This window comes from Pteropus alecto, unplaced genomic scaffold, assembly GCF_000325575.1.
Source record: "Pteropus alecto unplaced genomic scaffold, ASM32557v1 scaffold186, whole genome shotgun sequence".
Taxonomy (NCBI): Eukaryota; Metazoa; Chordata; class Mammalia; order Chiroptera; family Pteropodidae; genus Pteropus; species Pteropus alecto.
The window spans coordinates 1164135-1178187 of NW_006439190.1; the positions used below are offsets into that span (position 1 = coordinate 1164135).

General features: G+C 41.1%; 1 protein-coding gene across 1 annotated transcript in view; it reads left to right on the forward strand.

The window, feature by feature from the left end:
* The window catches only part of AFF3 (AF4/FMR2 family member 3), a 397189-nt gene that overhangs the window by 298826 nt on the left and 84310 nt on the right, over positions 1 to 14053 (forward strand). The gene's annotated exons all lie outside the window — the stretch shown is intronic.

Genomic DNA, 14053 nt, shown 5'->3' on the forward strand with positions numbered 1-14053 from the left:
TCACTTCACAATGAGCTGATTCGTGGCACTTTGACCACAAATGCCTTCTTTCAGCAGCTCCAACAAGCCAAGCTCAGGTGCCTCAGAGCCTGCAAGGCCTCAACTCCCTCGTTTTCCCCGACCAGCACCTGCTCTTCTAAGGAGCCTTCCCCTTATCTAAATTAGACCCTAGTTAGTCCCTCTCACAATTACCTTAACCTTTTTTCTTATATCTCATTATAACTTTGGTTATGTGTTATGTTTACTCTCTAAGATATCTATATCTACCAACTAGCCAAGGAGTTTCCAGAGTTGGGAGACTGTGTCTGGCACAGCAGAGGCGCAAAGTACTTGCTGGGTTGATGCTTAAATAACTGCATAATGTTGAGATGAATTGAGAGTATTTCCTGTTGTCCATTGTCCAATATCAAAGATGACATTCACTCTACCTTTATTTCTTTTACTGAACACTATGATTTTTCAAATTAGTCTAATCCGAAGATCAAAGATTATAACGAAGAAGGTAAAAACAGAAGACCCAAGATCATAAGTTGGCGAAAGAGTAATGCACAAATAATCTGCCTATTGAGGAGAAAAGCATTTATTCAGTCTCTATAGGAATGTCTAAAGCCGCTTCTTAAATATGCTTAATGTGAAGCCATATTGAACTTACAGGTTTTCAGAAGTTATCTCAGACAGAAGTCTCCCAAACTGAGAGAATGGGTTTCTCACAGCCTTTCCTTTCAAGGATAGCTGAATTTTGATTATAACTTCTAGAGCTGGGATCGTGCAGTGTTTACCCAAAACTTTGGAGGTATAATTGAGATGGAAGCATATCCTCATGTTTGCTCCTATAATCTTCACATTTGATGAGGTTCAAACTGGAAATAGGACCAACGATGTGAGAATCATTTTTCTCATTTGGGTAAATGAAAGACACAGGATACATGTAGCAGTTGGTTTGATCCACTTTTCTGTCCTCTTGGTTTTAACAATTCCAAAGGCCAATGTATCCCTGAAAGAATGTGAAGAAATGACAAGAATTATTCCTGAAAGTACTAAGTACCAAAGGAATTTTTTAAAAGGATTTGGAAAGGGAGAGATGAGTTCTGTTGCCATGTCTTCCCATTTGTTTAGAAAAACAGCTCTGCCTCTCACATGAGGGTAAGCTTGGGAGCTGGGCAACAGCAAATATCTAGATGAAATTACGATGGCGAAGGCACGAGGAGAGGGACCCAAGGCTAAAGCTCATTGGCAAGGAGCAGCTGAGACAGTGTCGGCTACAGACATTTCAGAGATGACAGATGTACAAACTCAGGGAAAGTGAGGGAGCAGGCTCCAAACTGGATGGCTATGTATGTGCCTGCAGCTTCCCGTAATTACATTATCCACACATTAGGCAGTCTTTTCATTTTAATTATGTAACTGCATTTTTCTCTTTAAACGAGCATGGTTTATCCACTTAAACTGACAATTTTAATTTTGCAGGCTATGATCATTGGATAGAATCTGTAGAGGGAAATTCTCCTACTGGCATAATTTGCTTCTCACCATGAAGAAAAAGTCCCCCTTTAATCCTCAATCAATATTTGGAGAGCACAATTAATTTAATAAATATCTAGGTAATTAACACAAATCTTTGAGTCAGTAAGCCAATACATGCTTTACTCTAACATGTGGAGTACTGGTTGTCTCTCAAAGAAGATTTCGGTGTCAACCGAGAGGCTGGCTACATCCAGATGTCAGGGTTGTAGGGGAGGGGCCCCAAGCACTGAGTTGCTCTTCTTGGTTTTTGTTACCTTGGGTTGCTCAAGGCACAAGGGACATTCTCGTGTCACATCTGTGCTCCTTAGCGTGGTGTCATATTAAAAGCAGATTACTCATTGCAATGAGTGCTGTTCAATTTTCCCTTTATCCTTTTTTAATATGACAATTGCATAACAGAAAGCAGAGCTTTTAAAAAGAACCTCTGGCTGTGCATGTCAATCAGTGACCAAACAAATTAGCCGAATGATGCACAGACGTGGAATAAAAACATAGGAGGTTTTTTCAGCCCAACCTCACTTCCCTGGGTGCGTTTTTCTTCTCAGGATCAGCTTGGTCGATGCCGAAATTCTTGGCCTGTGAAAATTTATTACCCGCAGAGTCGATCTGCATGCAGGCAGCCAAGTCTGAATAAATACAGTCATTGTGCTTGTCTGGGGTTTATGGCCAGAGTTCATCCAGTCGGCTTGACATTCACGTCCCAGGAGATTCATTAAAAGCCAACACCCTGGTATGTGCTCTTGAATCCTGCCAAAATTGTGTAGAATTATATAAACAGGAGTTGAAGCAGTAATCAGGACCAGGTTTGAGGGGCAAGGCTCCAAAATCAAGTTTCTCCCACATTAGAATTGAACTCTGTTGTAGATATTATTGGTAGCCAAACGAGAGCTAGAAAATTTTTATGTAAAAATCATTCTGAGAATAATCTCGAATGCCTAATAAGCGCCAAACATTGTGCAAAACATGGGCTTATTGGTCTTAAATTGCATATTAGTAATATTCATTATGATAAGTTAGCCTCAAAAATTTAAAGTAAATTTTAAATGCCAGGATATGCCCTTCCCTCAATGACTATACAAAAGAAGTATATAGTATTAGTTACATTAAACCTAATAGCAAAATAGAAAAAAAAAGTAGTTTTTTGTTTTTATTTTTAATCTTGTTTCAAGCACCTAAGCTAAATACCCAATTTAATCATACTGATTGATACATTGATTTATTTTTAATATAAAAACAGAACAGTCACTGTAATTGCAAACTACTGCCTGTCTGATCTTTTTCATCTCTATCTGAAGTAATTATAGAAGTATTCGTATATCTGACCCTTCAGTCACAATCGGTAAAACCCAAATGTTCAACAGAAGGTTTTTGTTTGCTTTTTTAAGTCTCAAAACTTAGTTAAGTAATCATATTTTCTAAATAAAATTTTACTGTCACCAGAAGCAAATGCAAAATCCTTTTATGATGGCCGATTTTATTATACTGTGCCACTCTTTATAAATGTTTGTGAAAAGCACTAGCATAGGTGGAGATACACAAAAAGGTGATTGCCTATTTATCATGTTAATGAACTGTAATTTCCAAAATTGAAATGGTCAGCCAGCTTAAATGTCACTGAGCACAGAGGTATAAAAGGCCCATGTCCTGTTTCCTAAAATATTTTTTCAGACCTCCTCTGGGGCCTGATTGATTTATGTAGGTTTGGTTGTGTCCAACCAGCCTGGACCATACGATGTAACTAATTTCAGTCTGAGGACCCCAAATAGAAATCTGAAAAATGGAAAAATTATGTAAAAATTAAAACATGATCCATTAAATTTGGACAAACATAATTAACATAAAAATGAGAATCATTGCTTTGTTAAGTTGAAGAATTCATGGAAGGAGATAGATTTTTTGAGCTAAGCCAAGTTTTTGTTAATGGTGCATATCAGTACCACCAAAATAGACTCTCCATTGAGAGACCAGAAGAAGGGCCACATGTCATTGGTTGATAGGCATGCTTCTCTCAAATGCAGCTGCCAGGAGGGCTGCTGTTTGGCAAAGGAAGTAGAATTCTCCCTCCAGGGGACATTATTATTTAAGTCAGAGGAATAGCCCTTTGTCCTGTGACTTTAATGGGTTTTTTCTTCAATAGCTTTTTCAGAAGTATAACGTGGATGCTCCTTGGACTATATGCTATCACTCCTGTCCAGGCTTGGGTGGTTTCACATAGTAAAGGATTTACTTACATCATTCAGGTGTTTGGTCCAGATATGCATTTGGAAAGTTTTGTTTTTGTCCATGTTTTCTCATATCTTCTCCAAGTGGGGCTGGTTATCTCATAAGCACAGCTTTTCTCTGGAGACTCTCTTAACCTGTTATTTCTAAAAGGAGAGTAATCAGTGTCCCTTGGCACTTTCCAGTTCCATCCTGCCCGGATCTGTAGCCAGCAGGTTATGCTGAGTGAAACAAGGCCATCTTAAAGAAGTGGACCAGACAGTCCCTGAAAGGTCAGATAACCTGCACTAGGAAAGGACCAGAGTGTGAGTTAGCCAGAATCTCTCTCTGGGAGGTCTGATTCAGCACCCTGTCTCTCAGTACCTCTCCTTTCAGCCTGGACTTTGTTCTTAAAAGTCCAAGGCAGTTCAAGGAAAAGTATGTCATTACAGCATATTATATGTGAAAACCCTTTCACGTGTAAACCATAAAGCAGTGGTCACTTGAGATGTGAAAATTCTAACACCAATAATAGCACAATCAGAACTGGTTCAGCTTTCTCTTCTGTTATATAATTGATTCGCACGTGCAATTATGAGAATCTTTCCTAACTATTACAAACCTGTTTTTACCTTCAAATAGTGCTATTTTGTCTGAATAAAAGAGACATTTAAGTAAAACATAAAGCCAGACTTAGATTTTGGTTCTTCAAATGCAGGTTACTTGTTTAACAAAACTATCAAAATTTTTATGTCACTTCTGTCTTGTCTTTATGCAAGAACAAAGTAACATTTGCATTTTGAAGCTTAGGCACCAGTGGTATTCATAATAATCAACCACCTACCGTGGCCAGTGGAAAGCGAGTGGGATTCCACCGAACATCATAACGAGGTCACATAAGGACTTGGGTAAAAGCTCCAAAAGGCATTTGGCAAACTCAACGAAGTGGGAAGTGACTAAACCTAGTGTCCACCCACCGTGCCAAAGATGAGTATCATTAATGGGCTATCAGCATCTGGACGGTGCTCGTGATCTGGCTTGCACTGAAATTGCCCTCTGAGATAAGTTCCAGGAGCATACAGTGACCAAAACCCTGATGAGCAGGCCGCAAAGCTGTGGGAGGACCTGCGGAACTTAATTATGTCACCCTCCATACTCCAATTCACCTCTTACTCCATGCACCAGGAATTTAAATCCACTTTGCCACTGTAGAGTATCTCCCAGCAGCTCAGCCATCATTAGATACAATGGTTATTCTGTGTTTGCTTTCGCTTGGGAGTTGTAGATGCTACACAAGCACGTGTACACGCACACTCGCACACTCACGTGGAAGGCAATATTGCCTTGCCAGTGCTCTATCCCAGAATCCAAAGTTTTTTGCCACTCTCACAATTCTGAGAATTGACTGCAGAACTTGGATCTTCCACTGTCATCCAACAGCATCAGCAGATTTGCACCATTTGCCCGAGGAATCCTTAGCAATCTGTGCACCTGCCCAGACTTGCCCCAGGCCAGCATTTCCTTTGTATACATGGTCCTGTCACGGTGAGCCCAGCGTAAAAATAGTTCTTCCCCAGGAGTTTCTGGCCAGCTCTGAGATAAACAATATACTTCTACCTGTAAACCTCTTGAGGAAAAGAGATGAGTTCCAGAAACCTGAATCCCTCCCATCTCTTTTGCAAACACCTAAGAGATGATGCCTACACTTCCTCTTCATCACCCCAGAGAAAGCTTGCCCTATGTCTGTTAGTGTCCACTCAGTGTCCCAGTGGTCCTCTCTGCGGTGAGACTGTGGCAGAATTCAAAATTCTTCTAGTCTCCATCTCTTCACCCTCTCCCCTGAATGGTCCTGTGAAGCCAAGGCAGGGTTGGGGTGCTCTGTGGGACCTCGCTGGCCAGGTTCCATTATTAGCAGTTCTGTAACCATGAGCAAGCTAACTGTACTGAACCTCTGTTTCAGTATCTTAATGAACCTGGACAAAAATACTAAAGTAAATTAATAGAAAATATTTTATATTGATAGAAATGGATGTTATGGAAGTATATATATGAGTGTAAAACCATGAAAGTATACATTTTAACATCTTTACTTGCATTCCTGGAACTTTCAAAAAATTGCTTATTTAGGTAATAGAATGAGAGGAGTACAGGAAAAATGCAAAACAGTTGATTTATATAAGAAAAGGCAAGGAGCTAGTTATAGAAGAATAGATCTGGAAGGTGGGAGGAGGAAGGGAGAATGGTGGCCTGGAGTTTTAGAGAAGGCAGAGAGAGACAAAGCAACTGCCACACGGTGTGGGACTTAAAAAACACAGGTGAGTAAAGAAGATTCTGAGTGTTCTGTGGGGTGTTACAGCCTATCCCCCCTCGACCCTCTCTGGTCACGAATCTTTGGTACTTACCTTATTTTTCAGGGCTTTCATAGCACTTTTATATTTCTCTGGATGCAACAGCATGCTCAGACTGGCCCCAAGACAGCCCTGATTTGGGGGTTACATGTGAAATAGGGATAGAGTCACACCAAACTGCTAATGGTAGCTGTTTCCTCAGACGTGAGATGGAGGTTGTTTTTTGTTGATTTGTTGTTTGGGGGGTTTCATTTGTTATGTATACTAATTTTTTTTATAATGAATACATACCACTTGGACAATTGAAAATTATAACTAAAATTGGGGACATGGAATTTAAACTTATATCCCCGATTATGTCTCACATGCATACAATGAAGATAAAGTTTGAAAACTAAAGGGTTTTGGCTAGATGTTACATATTGTTATTTGCATAACTCTGTCATGTCTTTCTTTACAAAGCAACCTAAACATTTTGAGAACATAGGTACCAAGCTCATAATTAATGAGGATTGAGTTTTGTGAACATTCTTTAAGAGGACAAAATATTTATGTTTGGACCAGAAGATTAGAGACTAGTAGTTTACCACCTGTCCAGCAGGGGCCACAAATAGTCACCTATTTAGTACCTTGATAGAAGCTGTGACTGAAAAACACCACAAGGAAAAATTTAATTTCTTATAAGGAAAGCAGTTTCATAGAAGGTGCCATTTTGGTTTTTAACAAAATAATAGTTTAGCAAAGATTTGTCGGATTCTTTGACCTAAAAGGGTATTCACAATTGAAAGATGATGACTATTTAAAAGCAAAATACTGCTTTGTTCATTCCTTAAAAAAAAAAAAGAAAAAAAAAAGGAATGCTTGGTTTGTAATTGTAGTAACACAATCTTGAATAAACTTTAGAATCTATGTTAAAGACTAAAATCCCATTGCCAATTTTGAGTTCTCATCCTTGGACACAAAACATTTTTGGAATGAGATCAGATTGAATGAATGAATGAGATAAAAGCTAATCCATCTCCCATCAGGGGTTCAAGATAGGCACCTTTAGGGCTTGATCATCTGGTGACGTTATATCTGTCAAGCATTTGTGTGCCATGTGTTGTGGATTAGACCTTGTAGAAAAGGTAACTGGTACCCACTTCCTATTTCAAGATGTAACTGGTACCCACTTCCTATTTCAAGATGCTGGTATCTAGCCTCCCTAAGTTTGGCCCTTCACAGGGTAAGTGTTCAGCTGCCCAAGTAGAAGCAGCTACTTGCAATGGGACAACAATGCCACGTCTCATGAAGCACAAGTTGCCCCCCATGACCTAGCTTGGGCCAGATATCACCCAGCTAACTTCTACACCCCCGCCTCTGTGGCGAATGCTGGTAGCCTCATGCATGGCTGCACCATGGGTCTTCACACCATCATCTTCCCACTTCAGACTGGCCTCTTGCCATGCCCACACCTGCCTCCCTGTCCCACTGGCCTTCTCCAGGAATCCAGTGTGACCCTCAGGCCCACACCATTGCCCTGTGGCAGTCAGGGTGGCCCACCGTCTTCTAGGCCCGTAGTGGAACCTTAGCCCCTCTGAAGATAGTATGACGTCAGTCACAGCAGACAGGGGACAGCCCCCATGGCCTGTGCTCACATTGTCCCCACACCTTTCTCTTCTTTTCCCAGATCCTAGCAGCTGCCCCTGCATTTTCATTTGTGATGGCAAAAACTCCCAGGGCCTGGAAGCAGAAGGGACCACACATGGCGGATGTCACAGATTGTTCATAATGTATCTCTAGTGAGGAAAGTGTCCTAGAAATGCTCTCTTAATCCCTCTCAGAATATTTAGTTGCCAAATGAGGACTTTCACTGACAATCTGACCTCAAGCAAGGCCCCCAAACCAGTCAGTTGGTAACAGGATCCAAATTATGAGGTAACATTATCCAGGCAAACTTCTGGTATTTATTGACCCTCATCACTGTTTCTCTAGGACATAATAGGTGCTCAAGAAATGTTTGTTATTTATCACATTTTTGGTAGACATAAACAAACCTAAGCAATCCAGTGTGGGGGGAAAAAAAAACTAGTCAAATGTTCTTCAAAGATGAAAGTGTACCCTAGTTTTAAAGAAAGTAAAATAGATAAAGAACATAAGTTAATAAAAAAAGAAGTGTATTCCAACAAACCTCTCAGATTGGAGCCATGGCAAAAAGCAGGAATTTGTCATCCACAGAAATCACCTTCTCACATCCTCCCTGTGGAGGAGCAGTTGGAAGAAGAATGGGAAAATGACATAAGCATTAGCCTGACTTACAGGGACACCAAGAATCAGAGTGGTCTGTCTACTGCTAACTCCATTCAGCTGTTTGCTTTCTTTATCAACAGATTCCTCAGCCCCAGAAATTCTGTCTTCTCATCCTGATCTTATTTATATCTGTGCAGAGTCATCTTTATTGGAGGAGCCTTACAGCCCAGAGGGCTCAGAAAAGCACTATTCTCCTGTTCTCCCCAACTCCCATATGGCTAGTATCCTCTTTCACTCTCAGAAATGTTCTTATTTGCATGATAAATTATATCGTTGTCCCTGACTTGGTCTGAGCCCTGCAGAGAAGAGAATAAGGTTAGAGGCTACTGAACAAAAGGCTTCCTAGACATCATTTCTGGGAGTCTGAAAATGCAAAGCGCTCATTATCACAGAGGAAAAGGCTCTTTCCTTTGTCTCGCTTATATTACTACATGGATTGAAAAACACCAAATGGAAGCTCACAACATAAACTTAAGAGACTCATCAACTAGGACTCGAATGAAAAGCAACCACATAAAACTTAAGTTAATGAAACATAAAATGTGTTAATAGATGTAGAAGGAAATTCAACAGTGAAATAAGTTAATAAATACAAGTCTCAACTGAAGAAGAATGGCAAGAAAAAAATAAGGCCTTGCCAAACAGAATTCCTACAAAGATAAGGGATTCGGACTAAATTTCATATCAGTAACAGCAAAACACAAGAGATCTAAGATTAGCTGTGATGGCATTTACTCAGGTAGTTGAATGTGGATACACTGTCCTAACACAGGTGGAGCGAAATGATTAAAATCACTGCTAAAGAGTTGCCGCTTTCATTGTTAGCAAAATAAACCTGATGTTGTGAATAGCAAAGATGAAGGTTGCGTGTATGCGGGATGGAGAAACGACGATATTTTCTAACCAATTGAACCCGAAACCCACTTCTCTTAGAATGGTAGCAAAATGTAGATCCAGAAAAATTAGCCACATATCTCCTTTTAATGAGTCATTTGTCAACAATGTATTGATGCTTTGTACTTAATTGGCACTTAACTGCTACAGTCTCTTGTATCCAGCTATCTATTCAACATCTCCGCTTGAACATCCCAGAAGCAACTTGAACTTCGCACACCCAAAATTGAGTTCTGCCTTTGCCCCGGCCCCAACCTGTCCATCCCAATCAGTGACTGTCCATCCATACCAGGGGCTCAGGCTAGAGTCTGGAACTCATTCCTGCCACCTCCCCTGGCCTGCCACATCCAACTGGCCATGAATTTCCTCAGTTCTACCTCCACAAACTCTCTCCATATCCAGTGCTACCACGCACTTCTCTTGCCTGGATTACTGCAACAACCTCAAACTTTGTCCCTTCCTGCCCAAATCCATTCACCACACAGAAGCCAGAGCAATATTTGAAAAATGTAAATCATACTGCCTCACTCCCTCCTCTTTCATTTTAATTTTAAATTCACTAGTACATGCAAAAAAAATATACAGACAGGTCTCATCGTCCTTCACCCAACCTCCCCTAATGTAAATCATTCAGTGACTTCTTATTGCCCTGTGGATAGTGTTCAAAATCCTTCACTTGACCTCCAAAGCCTTTGGGACCTGCCACTATCCTCACCGCTCACTGAGTTCCCCCACGACTGACCTTCTTGTGGGCCTTCAACTGAGCGAGGATCCAGACCTACACAGAGCCCTTCCTTCCCCACCCACTCCCATCCCTCTGATTCAGTAACTACTCTTTACCCATCAGGCATCAGCTGTGTTATCCCTTACATAGCGAGTCTTCCTCTACTACATTCCAGGTGAGGCCCCCTCACAGTGTTTCACAGCACCCTCTCCTCTTCAGTCTTAGCCCCTATAATCTAGAATGTTTGTGTATGTTTATCTTTTTGTCCAACTCACCTCTAGACCCTTAGTACAGTGTGGCAAGAGCTTTGTCTATTTTGATTGTTGCCTTAGCAGAGCATATTACTTGCACGTCTTACGTACTTCAGATTGGATTATAGAGTTGTCCACATGTTAGTTCTGATTCTATCAAGTAAGAAAGACATTGGATCATCCTGGTACTCCTCTGAATTTCAGTCTCTTCTGTTTGTTCTCCCCACTACAATATCTATGAATTTGTCCTACCCTCCACCCAGTTACAATAAGGGCACTTCATTTCCTCTCTGATTTTCCTTTAATAACAAATTGTTACTGGTAATTTATTTAGCATACCTTGAAACCTGAATGCCTACTGATTAAGTGCCAAGCACCAAGCTTGCTGTAATGAAGACAGAGAGAAGATGTCATCTCTTGAAGAGAACCTGAAAAATGATTATTTCTGGCAGAAAACTTGTTTTGTCTCCTAGACTTACACTTCAGAGTCATTCCTGAATGAGTAATGAACTCAGGAAAGATCAATGAAGATTCTCTTAACCCTCTCAACCTATTTTGCTGAGAACTAGATGAGAGGAAAGTTACTAGCACAGATGATTTAGGAAGAGAGAAATATGGTTGCTGTAACGTATGACTCTTGAAAGAAGGAAATTGGGCAATTCATCTAGTTTACTATGAGTCATTTTTCAGGCTTCAGTTATGAGTCACCTAAGTAATTTTTTCTCTGCAATTTAATTCCAATGTTTATTTATTTTATTATTTTCCAACAGTAAAAGAAAATAGTGTCCAAAAGCCAAAGTATATTTAAAAAAAGTAGGCAGTCGAAAAAAATTTTGGCAGCTGTTGCTTTTGGTATATGGCATATACTTTTAGTCTAATGCCATAAAGCTTTTTTTTTTTCTCTCAAGGTATTATTTAAAACATTTAACATACTCTCAGGTCCTTTCTTCATGGATGATGAGGCATCCTTTAAAGTTTTGCAATGCTTTAGAATAACTGCATATTAAAGAGCACAGTCAAAATCAGGCATTAAAACTCATGGTGTAGGCAGTCGATGTGCCAAGTACCATAGTGTTAAGTGTGTGGTAGTAAACATTGAGGGGATAGATTGAAGAGTGAGGATCACAGAAAGTCATTGCTTAGCGACTGGTAGGATGTCCAATGTCTAAGCCCAAAAAAGACCTTTCAGTCACTGCAGCACGTCCATCTGCTAGAGGAAAGCAGCCCCTGCTCCAGGCTTCCAGCTCAGCCTGTGTTAGGGGACGTGGCCAGCATCAGTCTCGTGCAGTGACCTTCAGCAGGTACCACCACTCGGGCCACACCACACCAGTGATGGTCAAGTGGCTGAGTTTCTTTCTTGTTTGTTTTGTTTTGCTTTTTAAATCATTTTCTTATAGGCTTCACCTCAGTAAGCACTGCTTCCTTATCACAGAAGTCAGCGGGAAGTACTCAGAAGCAGGAGAGAAAAAAGTCAATAGACTTTTTAAATATTGACAGCCCAGGCTAGGGGAAAAGTCACATGCCATGTTAAAGATTTCTCTTGAACTTTCAGTGACATCTCTTATGATTTTTGTAATTCCCGAAAGAGTCAGTGTCCAGTGCTTTGTGCCAAAATGATGTCCTTCCTTTGGGGAGTTCAAAATACTTTCTGTATGTTTAGCCAGAGTTAAGAGTCCAGAGTTAAGTTCACGTGTAGCTGCTGAGAGTGAAAGCTATCTTGCTGAGTGATAAGAGAACCCTTTAGGAGACAAACCTGGAAACAATGCCCATCACCTGCTGGGTGCTTTTGGTGAGCGTGCTCCTGGGCTGGCACAGAGAAAGGAGTGAGAGGAGAGAGGATAGCCCCATCCTCTGAGGTGTCAGAGGGGCTCCTGGTCGCCAAAACCTTCCTCAGGCTTCTCACCTCTTTCTTCCGCCTCATTCTACTTCCTTGGGTGTCCTCAACAGAAAGCTCTGTAGATCTTCTTTCTTCTCTTGAACTGATTGTATGACACTGGAATCCAGAGAAGGACAGGCAGTAACCTGTGGATTGTCTCCAGAAGCCTGGACATGGGCCTAACTCCCTCATCATTGTATTTAGGGCAGAAAGAGTAGTTGGAAGCTGAGCCGTATGGTGAGGGCCAAACTTAGGGTCCATAACATAAATAAATGGCAAATCCTCACCCAGAATGGGAAACTTTCAGTGCCCAGTTCAGCAGATTTTATGTGTTTTCCTAAATCACTGTGGTTATATCCCTGTGGAAATTATCTAAGTTCCTGTTATTAAATTAGTTTCACTTCCTGTGGTTAGGCCCAGAAGCTAATGTTCTCCATGCCACTTCTGTCAGCTCTGTCTTTCATTCCCACTTTGCTGCAGCGTTCCTCCACAGAAACACCCTTGTCATTTTCAGGGGACTGTTCCTCATCGTATAGGGGACCTTCCTGACCTTTGAAAGGTCCCAATTAGTGCCTGGCCCCAGGCACTAATTGCCAGGAATGGAACACGCAGAAACATCCCTCCTTAGTCCCAGACACCCCTGAGCTTGGAAGAAGGGGCACCCCAGCTGAGAACTGTTGCTGGAGGCTCAGACAGGCCTTTGCTCCACGCTCTAATCCAGCACAACCAGCACCACTTCTCCCTGACCGCATCCCTCTTGTCTTTATAGCTTTGCTCAGATTTTGGTGGGAAGGGTTCCCTAATTGTCTCATTCATTTAATGTTTACTCAGCAGATGTTTACTGAGCACCTGCTGACAGTCTCAGGCACATTTGGGGAGCTGCCGACCCACCACCATTAGCTATCACTCATATCTGCACTGTCCTAGCTCCATCTTTTTACTTGCATGTTAGTTTATAAGTGTCTTCAAGTCATCCCTGGACCTATAGTCTGACTTCCTGCCTTGGGATTGTGCTTCCCCAAGACCATAACTAGTTGTTCTGCTTTGTTTTTATCCTTCCCAGGGCCCAGTGTAGTAATCCACACGTGGTAGGAATTTGGTGCATGTTGGAGTGGCTGAGCCATCCAGGACATGTATTTATCGCTGAGGGTAGATTTCATTTCTGTAACAAGGATCATGGTTCTGATGGGTCATGTTTTTCTAATGTGAAGATTCTGTCTGTTTTGTCTCCTATCCAATGTAATGAGAAATAATGTGGGAAACATTTTGATGTCCCTGGTAAACAGTACACTTGACACGTGTCACATGCAAGGTGAAAACAGACCGTGTGCACATCTCATCTGGTACACCCTAAGAGAGCCTTGATCTTACAGGGCATGCTCAAAGCCCCTCCTACTTAAGACTTCTGAGACACAGGACAGAGTGTGCCCCCTGTCTTCTGAGGTCTCAGTGCTCAGCGATGGAAGGCAAGCGGACAAAAAATAGACTAGGCAGACAAAAGGAAAGTGAGTACAAAATGGAGAGAATCCAGCCTTTTCATGTTCTCTTAGTTTTTGTTTTGTGTAAAATTTCAAACACATACAAAAAGTCTAGAATAATATAATGATTCCCCGTGCGCTCATCACCTAGTTTCAACGTTAGCAACCCAAGGCCATCCTGTTTCATTTACATGCCCAATCACTTCCCTTCCCTCCAAATATATTATTTTAAAGCAAATCCCAAAATCATATAATTGCATCCATAAATATTTCAATATGAATCTCTAAAGACTCTTTTTAAAAACTTGCCACAAAATTGTTACTCTGCCTACAACAAATCAATAATCTCACAATATCATCTCATTTCCAGTCAGTGTTCCAGCTTCCAATTGTGGTGACTTTTTCAATAAATCTGAAAATTGGGTCAAAAATCACGCTTTCATTGGGAGAGAAGATGTAAAGGAACCAAA